The sequence below is a fragment of the Arachis ipaensis genome, chromosome B10 (assembly GCF_000816755.2).
Source record: "Arachis ipaensis cultivar K30076 chromosome B10, Araip1.1, whole genome shotgun sequence".
Lineage (NCBI taxonomy): Eukaryota > Viridiplantae > Streptophyta > Magnoliopsida > Fabales > Fabaceae > Arachis > Arachis ipaensis.
The window spans coordinates 40,748,626-40,764,813 of record NC_029794.2 but is presented as its reverse complement, the minus strand read 5'-3'; the positions used below and the strand labels follow the sequence as shown (position 1 = coordinate 40,764,813).

The following is a 16,188-nucleotide window of genomic DNA, read 5'->3' as shown; positions in this document are numbered from 1 at the left end:
ATGAATATTAATCATTTTTTAAAAGAAAACAAAAAATATAAAAAAATATACATAAATAATAATAGATATAAAATTCTAGTTTTGTTTTTAAGGTACATCAGTACATGTGCACCCATGCCTATTAGCTGGCAGTGTTGGAATAGTAGCCAAATAGATTCGAGTTTGGAGGTTTCCGCTTTCAGGTTTAGGCCTCTCTGGAACTTAGCTGCAACAAGATCACAACTTTGCCTTCAGATTTTTTCTTAATTGATTTCTATTGATTATTTTTAGTTTTTGGTATAGACTATGTGACATGTATTTTTTGGACTTTATTTGTGTTTTAACTTTTTTTTTTCTATTGAGGCCTGTGGTTTCTAATTCTTATTTTTAGTATTTTTTCAGGTATGTTAAACTTGTCATATATTCAATGGAGAAGGATTATATGTAAATTAAGAATAGAACCTTTTTACAATATAAGAGAGGTGTTAAGGAGTTTTTAGATTTTGTCTTTAGTCATATAAATTGTCCGTATTTTTAATATGATTTGTTGATTTAGCCAAAGACCTCAAAGATTGTTAATAGTGTTGCTGCTAGAAGAAATAAAGGGATTCAGATTCTTGTATCTAGAAGAAATTTAACTTCATCAAGTCACTTACAACAAGCTGATTTTCTTTCTAATAATGATGGAGTGCATGGAAAAAAATTAAGTTCATCAAATCACTCACAAGTTAGAAGAACATTTGACACCCTTTCTAATAATGATGGAGTGCATGGAAAAAAATCAAGTTCATCAAGTCACTCACAAGTTAGAAAGACATTTAACTCCCTTTCTAATAATGATGGAGTGCATGGAGAAAAAAATCAAGTTCATCAAGTCACTCACAACTTAGAAGGCAATTTGACTCCCTTTCTAATGATGATGAAGTGCATGAAGAAGAATTTGAATCCGGTATATTCTTTAGGATTCTTTAATTTTATTAGTCTCCTTTAAAAATTTATTATGAGATAGATTTAGTTTTCTAACATAAAAATATTAATAACATGACTAACTTTATTTTTATATCTTCTTTTTCTGAGAAAATTAAGGCTGATGAAATAAAATATGTACATTAAAAATATTAGCACTATACCATAAACTTTGAACCTAGTGACTACAATCAGAAAAATATTGATGCTATACCATAAACTTTGAAGCTAGTGATATCTGCTTCCATATTTTTCACTTGACAACTCCATTCTGATTCCTTAGACTTGAGCATCGAGGAACAGTTTTCATGCATCTCTCCCAGTTCCTTGTTATCTTGTTCAAGGTGAATAATTTTATGCTCCATTTCCCTCACCAGCATCTCTTTGCCCCTTAATGAACTTCTGAGCTGCACTATCTCTTCATTTCTCAGTGTGTTCAATTGTTGTATCTCTGACTTTTTCTCTTCACACTGGGTAAAAATATTCTCGAAATGAGACTTAAATTCGGAAATTTTAGCCTCCAGAAGTTCCCTCTTGCTTTCTTCGTGAGCTAATGAATGATTGCACATCTCTAAATGGGATTGGAGCCCCTCAGCAATTCTTGTTTGAGAATCCAAACTAATCAGCAAGGAAGATAACTGATTAAGTAGTAGATCTCTTTCCTTCTCCCACTCTTTTCTGCTTGATTGGAACTGAACTCGCAGCTGTTCGTGTGCTTCTTCAAGGTGTTTGAACTATTCATTCCTCCACTTAATTTTGTCATGTGTGCTTTTATTTTCTCCCTCCAATTGCAGAATCATATCATCTCTCCTCCTCCAATTGTAGAATTGTGGGCACAAGCATTATGTTTCAGAAAAGTGTTTCTAGCATTTACTTCATCTAAATTCAATACCAGCTTTCTGTTATTTTCTTCCAATTGCACCATTCTCTCATTATAATTAGCTTGGATCTTCTTATTCTCTGCACTCAAATATATAAACAGTTAAATCACTTCCTTAGAAGATTAGGATTGTGATTAGTGAGAATTGGTTGGTGGGATTAATATTTTTTAAAGTAAAATCCACTGTTTTCTTTGTAATTTTTTCATTAGTTGTTTATATGAATCCCTTGTATTGAAGAATACATAGAATAGAATTTAATATGTGCCAACTTGCACTTAATGTCTGATTTATCAAAGAGTAATATATGTCTAAAAAAATAACATCTTGCTCCTATTATCTCACTGATTTAAACAGATTTTGTTGCACTAAAAAAAAAGTGAGAGGACTTACATGCAATCTTGAGTTAGCAAAGTTACCAGTTGAAAAAAGAATTGACATAAACTGGAGAATAAATAGGTCAGTTGGTCCAAATACAAAGTTGTTCAAATCAAGATGTATTGTTCTAGTTCGTGATGTGAAGAATGCACCACTAAAGGTTAAAGAATGGGCTGATATCAAAATAGAAAACAAAATAAAGATGTTTGACCTAGTTTGGTAATATTCATGTTCTCCTTATTATGTTTTCACTTGCTTTTTTTTTTTATTTTTATGTCTATAAACTCAAACTAATAGTATATGTTATCTTCTTTTAAGACATACTTCAAAGTTGAAGGTCGAAAGCATTTAGTATGAGTTCAAATAAATTCTTCTTATCGGAGTTATCGATATCTACTAAAAAAAAGGCATTTTAAACCTTATGATAACCCTAAAATTACTCGAACTAATATACCATTGGAAATGAAGAAAGAGGATTGGGATTACCTTGTGAATCTTTGGATTGATGAAGGCTGACAAATTTGTGCTTCACATGATATAATAAGTGTTAATTGACTTAAATTTAACTAGCCTCTTTTATCACATGTTATGACATATTTTGTTAATTATTAGAAAATAAGTCAACAAATCAAGATAAGGGGAGCTGCAAATAGCATTATCCATACCACTGATACTAAGAGAGCCCAACAAAGAGCTGAAGAGGCGGTATCTAAATTTTACTAATTTATAGAATTAATTTGAAGATATTTATTAGTTGCTATATTTATAAGATATGTTATTTGTGGCTACAGTTTAAGCAAACAGGACAAGAAATTGACCGTCTTCGTCTTTGGGAGCTTACGCATACCTATGCTAATGGACAAGCTTGCAATGAAGAAACTCAAGAAAAACTTGTAAGATATGTTATCACATGTTGTGAGTTTTGTTTATTATTTTGATAACTTCTCAAAATTATTTCTTTCTTCTTTGATAACTGTGACACCCTAACTATCAAAATGTCACGCTTCCGGCTACGCCACTCTGATAGCTCGAGTATTACCATGACTTTTATAATATTTAAGACTAAAATATGAGCCTGTTTAAAACTTAAAACCGCATAACACTTCGATAACTCTTTTTCGTGAAAACCTAAACATACATGCACATACAATTCAGATATAACCTTAAGATATATATATATATACATATACATAACACTAGTTTACAATTATACATATCATAATTTTCTATCCCTCTTACAAGCTTCATAAAGATAAAGGTGAGGGAAAAATAATAGCTACGGTAATACAAAAAGATCGAATAAACAGAAAATAAACATAACTCTCCTGAAGCTTCGTCTTCCATATCCTGAAAAGGAATAACCTGTAGGGGAGTGAGAACGTCGTCCTCGCTTGTTCTCACTATAGGATTACAGAATTTTCTATAACAAGATACGTAAAGATAAGATCATTCTTAGAGTTCAGTGATCATTGCTCGTCTTATGAGTCTTTCCAAAAACCATAGGTTCACATTCGAAATCCAGAAACTTCCTTTTTGAAGACTTGCTAAATTTCTCAAATATTCTAAAACAAAACCTTTTTCCTAAAAAAAATGTCTGAAAAGTTTTTCCTAGACCGCAATCATGAAAGCAGTTACCTACGCGGTATAAATGATCATCCCGTTCCAAGCATAGGTTCATTAAGTCTATACTGAACCGATCAGATACTTTATACAGAACTAGGACTCAATATACCAATCACGGCCTCAAGCCCATCCAATCCAACACGGCCCCCGGCCCAAACAGCTAGATCAGCAACCAACTCTTCACAAACCAATCAATTCAAACACAATCACAATTAATGTGGTTCAAGCACAATCAAGAGCAATTACAACAAGTATAACAGTTAGCAGTTAACATAAGTATTCACATAGGCAAACCAAATACAATATGCAAACCCAAACAATATCACATAAATGCAAATGATGAATGCTTGTCCTACTGGCTGTGATATCACATTGTCGGTTCAATTGCCAACCCGACACATTCCCATGGGAATGTTTCCTTTCGATCACGTATAAATGGGAACCCTCTGGGATAACGTGCCCGCCACACGGTCCAGGATGTCAGTGTCTGCACACTCTTGTGATCTGAAAGGATGTGAGCGGGATACTTTGCCTCTGACCTCACATCTACACGTAAGCGGGATTAACCACCGTCCTTACGCGGGCGCCGCAACCTCGATAAGCGGGATTAACCACCGTCCTTGCTAGGCGCAAACGAATTATCAACAATCTCGTCAATTATCAAATCTCTCAGCATAAGCGGGACAAACCCGGCCCTTACGCCTACCAAGTAATAACTCATCAATCTTGATGATATCCACAATCAATCAGGCTCAACAACTTATTTCAAACTCATTCTTGGCCCATTTAATTTTAATTAACAAACATATTCAATTCACATCTTGCCAAGAATCACTTTTCAAAATGGAGCCACTTTCCACATCTTTCCAGAACTTCCAAACAATCTCAAAACTAGGCCAAATTCAAAATCTCTTTTCAAAGACTCAAAATCCTTCATTTCTAAATCAAGGTTTCGTCATAAAAATTCCTCAGCGGAGTCTCAAGACTTCAGGCGAGAATAAACCAACTCATTCCCTTAAGTTCATCAAAAACCTCTAAAACTTTAGCTTCTTAATTTGAGTAAATAAAGTGGAATTTAAACCCAAAATCAAGTCGTTTGGATCCAAAAACAAATTTTAGTTTCATTCCAAAATCTGAAGTGTTTCCAAAGGGTTCGAAAATTGTTTTCCTTTTTCTAAATCAAGAATTCAAAGAGTACTTCATACTTTTTCTCAAAACGTTGTAAAGTGAAATCAGCCAATCGAAATCCAGTTTCTTTTAAATCCACTAAAACTCCTCCAATTTGTTACTTAAATCAATTCCAAAACAGGAGAACTTTCATATTTAAATTGACTTTAAAACATAATTCCTTTCTTAAATAAATTGCATCCAAAACATATAATTTTCTTAATAAAGAAAATTCAAACATAATTTATTTACCAAATATTTAATTCAAACATAGTTCATTATTTTCAAAATAATGTTTCATTCCAAATATCAGATTTTATAGAAATTTCAGCAGCATCTCCCCTAAAACTTGGACTTTGCCACCCTTTTCGGGTCCCAACCAAACCAATCAACTTTTTTTTCCAAGGGATTCAAGACCAAATCAGTTTCCAGTAAGAAAACTCAGACTTTAATTACTGAAATCTTTTCAATTCAAAACAACCAAAAACCTCCATTTTGGACAAAATCAAACATTATTTCAATCAAACAAGCAATCCTATTCATCCAATACAAATCAGACAATTCATAAGACTCACTTAATCACCAGAAATGGAATTCGCACATCATATCTATTTATAACAATTTCCAATTTAAAATAAATTAGTTTGTATGAAAACCCCCTACCTCGATTCGTCGAACCATAACCCAAAACGCACTAACGAAACCTTTAAGCTCAACCCGAAATCAACAGCAAACACAAACTCAGCCCCTGATCACTTTCCCAGCACTCACAGCAACTTAGAAATGGTATTCGACATATAGAACTCGAACCTACGTCACCAAACCTCAGAGTTTATAACCAAACATGATAGAATACTAACGTAAGGGTTTTCTGAAACATGAATACTTACCGAACTAGGAAAATAAAACTGCAGCGTTCCCTGAACCGGCTTGGCGGCAGCCCCGGCAACCACCTCGAGTGGCGGGGGCAACCAGATCTCCCGCGACGATACTGAAACTAACATACAACTATAATGAAGCTTCCGGAAACCCAAAGGAAACGAAGACCAACTTAAGCCCTTACCGGCAGTGGCGTTGCTGGCGGCAGCAGTGACGGTTCTCAGCGGTAGAAGTTCGGTCACGGCGGTGCAGCTCCCAGCAGCGACGGCGGTGACAGCAGGGCACTGACGGCGGTGACAGAAACGGCGAGGAACAGCGGATCTGATGGCGGACCTGACGGCAACGCGAACTCCCTCTATTCTTCGCGAACAGAGACTGGAAGCAAGGAGGGTGGATGGCGGCGGCAGAACCCAGTAGCGGCAGCTCTCCGGTGTGGATCTTGGCTCGCGCTCGCCTCCTCTCTCTCCACCATGGTTGGCGAAGACGGCGACTACTAATGGTGACGCGACGAGGCATGAACGGCGACCCCAAGGCTGGCGGGGGTGAGGCGCGACGCTTTTCTTCCTCCCTGCCGCAGCTCAGTCTCCCTCTCCCTCTCTGTGTCTCAGCCTCGACGCGGCGGCGGCAGCAGTGGCTCCTCGCCAGCGCCGTTCCTCCCATCTCCCCTCTCCTTCTTCCCGTTTCCCCTTAATCCCTTTCTTTTGTTTCATTTTGTTTGCAACTGCTGCTGCCGTTAGTTTGGGAGGAAGGGGTTTTTTGGCTGAGGCAAAAAGGGAAATTAGGGTTTCATTTGGAGTAAAGGAAAAATGTGTGTTAATTAGGGTTAGGGACATTTCGGTAATTTTAACAAAATTAGGGTAATAGGTTAGTTTTGTAATTTCAAATAAAAGTAGGGATAGTATAGTAATTAGAAATTACTTTTAACCCAACAATAATAATGTATAAAAATACTATTTGCTCATCAATTTCACAAATTATTTTCAATTAAATGTCCAAGTCAAATAATTAGAATTAATATATTTAATTTCTTCATTTTCCAAAATAGTAGTATTAATATTTAATATTTTACTTATTTAATCCAAATCATATAAAATCTTTATTATTTCACAACTACCAACTTTACAATTTAAATATATAAAATAACTCAATAAATGTAAAATTAGATCCGGCGTGGATCTTGGCTCGCGCTCGCCTCCTCTCTCTCCGCCATGGTTGGCGAAGACGGCGACTACTAATGGTGACGCGACGAGGCATGAACGGCGACCCCAAGGCTGGCGGGGGTGAGGCGCGACGCTTTTCTTCCTCCCTGCCGCAGCTCAGTCTCCCTCTCCCTCTCTGTGTCTCAGCCTCGACACGGCGGCGGCAGCAGTGGCTCCTCGCCGGCGCCGTTCCTCCCATCTCCCCTCTCCTTCTTCTCGTTTCTCCTTAATCCCTTTCTTTTGTTTCATTTTGTTTGCAACTGCTGCTGCCGTTAGTTTGGGAGGAAGGGGTTTTTTGGCTGAGGCAAAAAGGGAAATTAGGGTTTCATTTGGAGTAAAGGAAAAATGTGTGTTAATTAGGGTTAGGGACATTTCGGTAATTTTAACAAAATTAGGGTAATAGGTTAGTTTTGTAATTTCAAATAAAAGTAGGGATAGTATAGTAATTAGAAATGACTTTTAACCCAACAATAATAATGTATAAAAATACTATTTGCTCATTGATGAGCGAATATTTTATACGCTTTTTGGGGATAATTTCATATAGTTTTGAGTATGTTTTAGTTAGTTTTTAGTCTATTTTCATTAGTTTTTAGGAAAAATTCATATTTCCGGACTTTACTATGATTTGTGTGTTTTTCTGTAATTTCAGGTATTTTTCTGGCTGAAATTGAAGGAGCTGAGCAAAAATCTGATTCAGGCTGAAAAAGGACTGCTGATGCTGTTGGATTCTGACCTCCCTGCACTCAAAGTGGATTTTATGGAGCTATAGAACTCAATATGGCATGCTTCCAATTGCGTTAGAAAGTAGACATCCAGGGCTTTCCAGCAATATATAATAGTCCATACTTTGCACAAGGATAGATGACGTAAACTGGCGTTCAACGCCAGTTCTCTGCCCAATTCTGGCGTCCAGCGCCAGAAAAGGATCAACAGCTGGAGTTGAACGCCCAAACTGGCATAAAAACTGGCGTTCAACTCCACAAATGGCCTCTGCACGTGAATTGCTTAAGTCTCAGCCCAGCACACACCAAGTGGGCCCCAGAAGTGGATCTCTGCATCATCCATCATAGTCTACTCATATTTTGTAACCCTAGGCTACTAGTTTAGTATTTAAACAACTTTTAGAGACTTATTTTGTATCTCATGACATTTTAGATCAAAACTTTGTATTCTCTGACGGCATGAGTCTCTAAACCCCATTGTTGGGGGTGAGGAGCTCTGCTGTGTCTCGATGAATTAATACAAGTATTTCTGTTTTCCATTCAAACACGCTAGTTCCTATCTAAGATGTTCATTCGCGCTTAACTGTGATGGAGGTGATGATCTGTGACACTCATCACCTTCCTCAAATCATGAACGTGTGCCTGACAACCACCTCCGTTCTATATACGATTGAATGAGTATCTCTTAGATTACTTAATCAGAATCTCCGTGGTATACGCTAGAACTGATGGCGGCATTCATGAGAATCCGGAAAGTCTAAACCTTGTCTGTGGTACTCCGAGTAGGATTCAAGGATTGAATGACTGTGACGAGCTTCAAACTTCTGAAGGCTGGGCGTTAGTGACAGACGCAAAAGGATAGTAAATCGTATTCCAACCGGATCGAGAACCAACCGGTGATTAGCCGTGCTGTGACAGAGCGCGTGAGCGTAGTTTTCACTGGAAGGATGGAAGGTAGCCATTGACAACGGTGATCCACCAACACACAGCTTGCCATAGGAGGACGTGCGTGCGTGAACAAGAAGACAGAGGAAAGCAGAGATTCAGAAGACAAAGCATCTCCAAAACTCCAACATATTCTCCATTACTGCATAACAAGTAACCTTTAATCCATTCTCTATTGTTTATTTGCAATTCAACCGATAAACATAATTGACATCCTGACTAAGATTTACAAGATAACCATAGATTGCTTCAAACCAACAATCTCCGTGGGATTCGACCCTTACTCTCGTGAGGTATTACTTGGACGACCTAGTGCACTTGCTGGTCAGTGGTACGAGTTGTGAAAAGTGTGATTCATAATTCGTGCACCAAGTTTTTGGCGCCGTTGCTGGGGATTGTTCGTGTTTGAACAACTGACGGATTGTTTTGTTGCTTAGATTAGGAAAATTTTTCTTTTTGGTTTAGAGTCTCTTATTATTGTTCTTGGTTAAAAATATCCTTCTTTAAAACAAGTGTTACATTTACTGCCTAGTTGGCTAGAGCATTAGTCCAAGCCCGTGGCAATTGGGTACACTCTTTTTAAAAATCTTTTTCATAAATAATATTTTCTCTATTAAATCCTGTGCCAAACTTTAAGTTTGGTGTTTTCTTTTTGATTTTCCTTAAAATTTTCGAAAAATTATTCTGGTTTTCTAAAAATTTTAAGTTTGGTGTTCCTTGGTGTTTTCTCTCCAAAATTTTCGAAAATAAGGAACCCTAGATCTAAAAATTTTAAATCCTACGTTATCTTATTGTTTTTCTCTCTCCTTCAAAAATTCAGATTTTTATTTCAAAATTTAAAACCTTTTTCAAAAATCATCATATCTTTTTCAAAATCTCCTAACAAGGAAATAGATTAGGATGTCTACAGACTATTACTGTTTCCATTTGTTGTAAAAGATCTAGCTAAGAGGTGGTTAAATAACCAACCTAAGGCCAGCATAAGAACATGGAAACAGCTGATAGAAAAATTCTTGAATCAGTATTTTCCTCCAAAAAGGATGACACAGCTAAGGCTGGACATCCAAGGCTTTAAACAAGGAGATAATGAATCTCTTTATGATGCCTAGGAGAGATACAGAGAGATGCAACGAAAATGCCCCTCTGAAATGTTTTCAGAGTGGGTTCAGTTAGACATCTTCTCTATGGGCTTGCAGAAGGAGCTCAGATGTCTCTAGATTACTCAGCTGGTGGATCTATCCATATGAGAAAGACAATTGAAGAGGCTCAAGAGCTCATTGATACAGTTGCCAGGAATCAGCATCTGTACCTAAGCAGCAACCCTTCCATGAATGAAGAGGTTAAAACAGTAACTGCTGAATTCAGTACTATAAAACAAGCTGCTGAATTCAATCAGCAATTGGATTTTCTAACAAAGTAGCTAGCTGAATTCAAGGACAGGCTACTGATGCCAAGGCATCTTAGGCTAGTTTCACTAGAAATTTTTATGTTATTTTTAGTTGTTTTATGCATTTTCTTGAGCCTTAAGTAATCATTTGGGCCAAATAGTCATGCTTGTCTTAAATCATTCAAACATGAAGATTTTTATGCAAATTCCATGAGTTTTTAGTTATATTCCTTGAATGCTATGAATGGAAGAATTCTCAAAGCTGGTCACAGCACCAGTCATTTCTGCACCAGACTGGACGATACCATTTGAGCTAATGTGTGATGCCAGTGATCATGCTATTGGTGCAGTATTGGGACAGAGGCATGACAAGCTTCTGCATGTCATTTATTATGCCAGTCGCGTTCTAAATGATGCCCAGAAAAATTACACAACCACAGAAAAAGAATTACTTGCAGTGGTTTACGCCATTGACAAGTTCAGATCATACTTAGTAGGATCAAAAGTGATTGTGTATACTGACCATGCTGCTCTTAAATATCTACTCACAAAGCAGGATTCAAAACCCAGGCTCATCAGATGGGTATTGCTTCTGCAAGAGTTTGATATAGAAATAAGAGACAGAAAAGGGCCAGAGAACCAAGTGGCTGATCATCTGTCCCGGATAGAGCCATTGGAAGGGACGTCCCCCCCTTCTCTGGAGATCTCTGAGACGTTTCCTGATGAGCATTTATTCACCATTCAGGAAGCACCATGGTTTGCCGATATTGCAAACTATAAAGCTGTAAGGTTCATACCCAAGGAGTACAACAGGATACAAAAGAAGAAACTAATTACTGATGCAAAGTACTACTTGTGGGATGAACCTTATCTCTTTAAGAGATGTGCAGACGGAATTATCCGTAGGTGTGTCCCCAGAGAGGAAGCACAGAGAATCCTATGGCATTGCCATGGATCTCAATATGGAGGCCATTTCGGAGGTGAGCGAACAGCCACCAAGGTCCTCCAATGTGGCTTCTATTGGCCCACACTCTATAAAGATTCCCGAGAGTTTGTACGTAATTGTGACAGTTGCCAAAGAGCTGGTAATCTGCCTCATGGTTACGCCATGCCTCAACAAGGAATCTTGGAAATTGAGCTGTTTGACGTATGGGAAATTGACTTCATGGGACCTTTTCCACCATCATATTCAAACACTTGTATTCTGGTGGCAGTTGACTATGTATCAAAATGGGTTGAGGCTATTGCCACACCCACCAATGATACTAAAACAGTGCTGAAGTTCCTCCAAAAACATATCTTTAGCAGGTTTGGTGACCCTAGAGTGTTAATCAGTGATGGGGGCACTCAGCCAAGCTTTATAAAGAAAAATAAAAAAAATGGCATGACAGAAATCTGTCATCTAGAATCTTTGAACTAGGACAGAAGGTCCTGTTGTTTAACTCTAGAGTCAGGCTATTCCCCGGGAAACTGAAATCCCGGTGGAGGGGACCATACGTGATTACAAGTGTGTCACCATATGGTTATGTGGAGCTTCAAGATATTGATTCTGATAAGAAGTTCATTGTCAATGGACAGAGAATCAAGCATTATCTTGAAGGCAACATCGAGCAAGAATGCTCAAGGCTGAAGCTAGATTAAAAGCTCAGCAAGGTCCAGCTAAAGACAATAAAGAAGCGCTTGCTGGGAGGCAACCCAGCCATGGGGCAACAATCCTCTAAGCATTTTGCCCTATCTCTATTCTTATTTTTATTTGTTTATATAGAGTTCATTGACAACAAGGTAAATAATCATTTACAGAAGACCTCGGCACACAAAACAGAAAAAAAGATCACACTGGCAAGAAAACGCCAGTAAAAGAGCATTTTGGGCGTTCAACGCCCAAAATGGGCATCCACTGGGCGCTGAACGCCAGTGATGGTAGCAGCTGGGCGTTCAACGCCAGAAAGGGGCACCCACTGGGCGTTGAACGCCAGTAATGGCAGCAGCTGGGCGTTGAACGCCCAGGAGAGCAGCAATTGGGCGCTGAACGCCCAAAACATGCAGTGTTTGGGCGTTCAAACGCCAGGAAGGCAGGGAGGAGCCAAATTCATTTTTTCCACACGTATTTCCATTTTAATTTCAAATTTTATGCTTCAATGCATTATTTTTACATGAACATGTCAAGAACCATGATTTCTAAATTCCATAATTTCTAAAAACCCTACCACAAAAAAGTATCAAATGTATTTTAATCCATAAGCACCAGGCATCTTTGCAAATTCAATCTAACTCTTTTCAAATCTTTTCTGAAAACAAATCTATCTTTTTCACTCAAAAAAAAAAATCTTTTCAACTAATCCATATCTTTTTCAAATTTCCATATTATCTTTTTCAAAATTCAGATTTATCTTTTTCAAAAATCTATCATATCTTTTCAAAATTAAATTATATCTTATATCTTATCTTTTTCAACTCAATCTTTTTATCTTATCTTTTCCAATTTTTCGAAAACCCACCCACCCCATCCCTTTAAATTTGGGTTCGGCCTCCCCCCTCCTCCATCAACAGTTGCACCTAGCTCTCCTTCTATCCCTCTCCTTTCTTTTCTTTTGCTTGAGGACAAGCAAACCTCTAAGTTTGGTGTGTTTATCCGAGATCACTAAGATCATGGCTCCCAAAGGAAAACAACCCACTCCAAGAGGCAAGAAAGAGAGCATTCCAAAACCACTTTGGAATCAAGGGAAGTTCTTATCTAAAGAATATTCAGACCATTATCTTAAAGTAATGGGTCTGAGATCAGTGATCCCGAAAGTTAGATTCGATCTGAAAGAAGATGAATATCCGGAGATCCAGGAGCAAATTCGAATCAGGAACTGGGAAGTCCTAGCTAATCCTGAAATGAAAGTAGGAAGGAACATGGTCCAGGATTTCTATGCTAATATGTGGCAGACTGACAAGCAAAAACTATCCGGAACTGCCTTCTATGAATTTCGGACCATGGTCAGAGGGAAGATTGTTCATACCACCCCTGACAAGATCAGAGAGATCTTAAAGCTACCTCAACTAAAGGATGATCCAGACTCCTTCAACAGGAGGATGATGAGAGCAGACATTGACCTGGATAAGATTCTAGAGGACATATGTATCCCTGGAGCCAGGTGGACCACCAACACAAAGGGTGTCCCAAATCAACTCAAGAGAGAGGATCTCAAACCAGCCGCCAGAGGATGGCTGGACTTCATTGGGCGTTCTCTGTTGCCCACTATCAACCATTCTGAAGTCACAGTTAAAAGAGCAGTGATGATCCATTGCATCATGATGGGAAAGAAACTGGAGGTTCATCAGCTGATTTCAACTGAACTCTACAAAATTGCTAATAAAAATTCTAAAGAGGCCAGGTTGGCTTATCCAAGCGTGATTTCTCTGCTCTGCAAGGACGCTGGAGTAAGGATGGGAATAACTGAGTATATCCTAATTGAAAAGCCAATCACCAAAGCATCAATGGAAAAACAACAAGCACAGGAGGATCCCATCAAGAAGAGAGCACAGGAACTCCTCCCAAAGATCCCTCAAGCTGAATACTGGGAGTATCTTGAGACGTCCGTCACCAAGATACGGGAAGCTATGGAGCAAATAATAAAAGAACAGAAGGAGCAGGGGCGTGACTTAAGGGAACTGAAGCGCCAAAAGTCTTCTCTTGTAGGACCAAGCACCCCAAGGATCAGAGGAACCCCCGTGCCCCCAGAATAAAGGTTGTTAATTTCCAATTTCTGCCTTAACTCTGTGACAGTGTCCTTATAAAAGTTTACCTTAGAAGTCATATAGTAGTAATTAGTATCTATTTTGATTTTATCTCCAATTAAGCTATAGTTTATTTTTCTCATCATCAGCAAACATGAATAAAGTAGTAGATCTTTTGAATAAAAGGCAATAAAATTTCGAGTTTAATAAAAGAAATTCTAATTAGTTAAATGTGGTGGCAATGCTTTCTGTCTTCTAATGAATGCTTGAACAGTGCATATGTCTTTTGAATTTGTTGTTTAAGACTGTTAAATATGTTGGCTCTTGAAAGAATGATGAACATGAGACATGTTATTGATAATCTGAAAAATCATAAAAATGATTCTTGAAGCAAGAAAAAGCAGCAAAGAACAAAGCATTCAAAAAAAAAGAGAGAAAAAGCAAGCAGAAAAAGCCAATGACCCTTAAAACCAAAAGGCAAGGGCAAATGAACAGGATCCCAAGGCTTTGAGCATCAGTGGATAGGAGGGCCTAAAGGACTAAAATCTTAGTCTAAGCGGCTAAACCAAGCTGTCCCTAACCATGTGCTTGTGGCGTGAAGGTGTCAAGTGAAAACTTGAGACTGAGCGGTTAAAGTCAAGGTCCAAAGCAAAAAGAAGAGTGTGCTTAAGAACTCTGGACACCTCTAATTGGGAACTTTAGCAAAGCTGAGTCACAATCTGAAAAGGTTCACCCAGTTATGTGTCTGTGGCATTTATGTATCCGGTGGTAATACTGGAAAACAAAGTGCTTAGGGCCACAGCCAAGACTCATAAAGAAGCTGTGTTCAAGAATCATCACACTGAACTAAGAGAATCAATAACACTATCTGAATTCTAGGTTCCTATAGATGCCAATCACTCTGAGCTTCAATGGATAAAGTAAGATGCCAAAACTGTTCAGAAGCAAAAAGCTACTAGTCCCGCTCATCTAGTTAGAATCTGAGCTTCAATCAAAAACTCTGAGATATTATTGCTTCTCAACCTATTAGTCTTCTATTTTATTTATCTAGTTGCTTGAGGACAAGCAACAGTTTAAGTTTGGTGTTGTGATGAGCGGATATTTTATACGCTTTTTGGGGATAATTTCATATAGTTTTGAGTATGTTTTAGTTAGTTTTTAGTCTATTTTCATTAGTTTTTAGGAAAAATTCATATTTCTGGACTTTACTATGAGTTGTGTGTTTTTCTGTAATTTCAGGTATTTTTCTGGCTGAAATTGAAGGAGCTGAGCAAAAATCTGATTCAGGCTGAAAAAGGACTGCTGATGCTGTTGGATTCTGACCTCCCTGCACTCAAAATGGCATGCTTCCAATTGCGTTGGAAAGTAGACATCCAGGGCTTTCCAGCAATATATAATAGTCCATACTTTGTACAAGGATAGATGACGTAAACTGGCGTTCAACGCCAGTTCTCTGCCCAATTCTGGCGTCCAGCGCCAGAAAAGAATCAAAAACTGGAGTTGAACGCCCAAACTGGCATAAAAACTGGCGTTCAACTCCACAAATGGCCTCCGCACGTGAATTGCTTAAAGTCTCAGCCCCAGCACACACCAAGTGAGCCCCAGCACACCAAATGGGCCCCAGAAGTGGATCTCTGCATCATCCATCATAGTCCACTCATATTTTGTAACCCTAGGCTACTAGTTTAGTATTTAAACAACTTTTAGGTAGCGTTTGGTGGAGAGACAGAGACGTAAAGACTGATACTGAGAGACAGAGACTAAGAGACAGGGATTGAAATAAATCTTAGTATTTTGTTTGGTGCAAAATGGGAGACAGGAATTGAAACAAGAATGAAACTCTAATTTAATTTGTACAAAGGGTAAAATTGGAATTAATTAATTGAAATGAAAGTATTTTAAGTATAAAATGTTATTAAAGTTTCAGTATTCATCTCTAAAAATTTCAGTCCCCTGTGTCCCTACTTTTTGGAGGTACTGAAATACTGAAATTTTAGAGACAGAGACAGAAATTTTAGTACCAGTCTCTGAACTAACAAACACAATACTGAGTCTCAGTCTCTCAGTCTCTGTCTCAGTACCTCAAAACAAACGCTACCTTAGAGACTTATTTTATATCTCATGATTTTTAGATCTAAACTTTGTATTCTCTAACGGCATGAGTCTCTAAACTCCATTGTTGGGGGTGAGGAGCTCTGCTGTGTCTCAATGAATTAATGCAAGTATTTCTGTTTTCCATTCAAACACGCTTGTTCCTATCTAAGATGTTCATTCGCGCTTAACTGTGATGAAGGTGATGATCCGTGACATTCATCACCTTCCTCAAACCATGAACGTGT

The 16,188-nt window shown here is 38.0% G+C and overlaps 1 long non-coding RNA gene across 1 annotated transcript; it reads right to left on the bottom strand.

Moving 5' to 3' along the window:
* On the bottom strand, nt 3,438-6,583 carry LOC110267667. The gene is made up of 3 exons (XR_002355530.1): nt 5,882-6,583; nt 5,655-5,801; nt 3,438-3,563 (listed from the first exon to the last, which is right to left on the bottom strand). It is a non-coding gene; the product is annotated as an uncharacterized LOC110267667 (long non-coding RNA).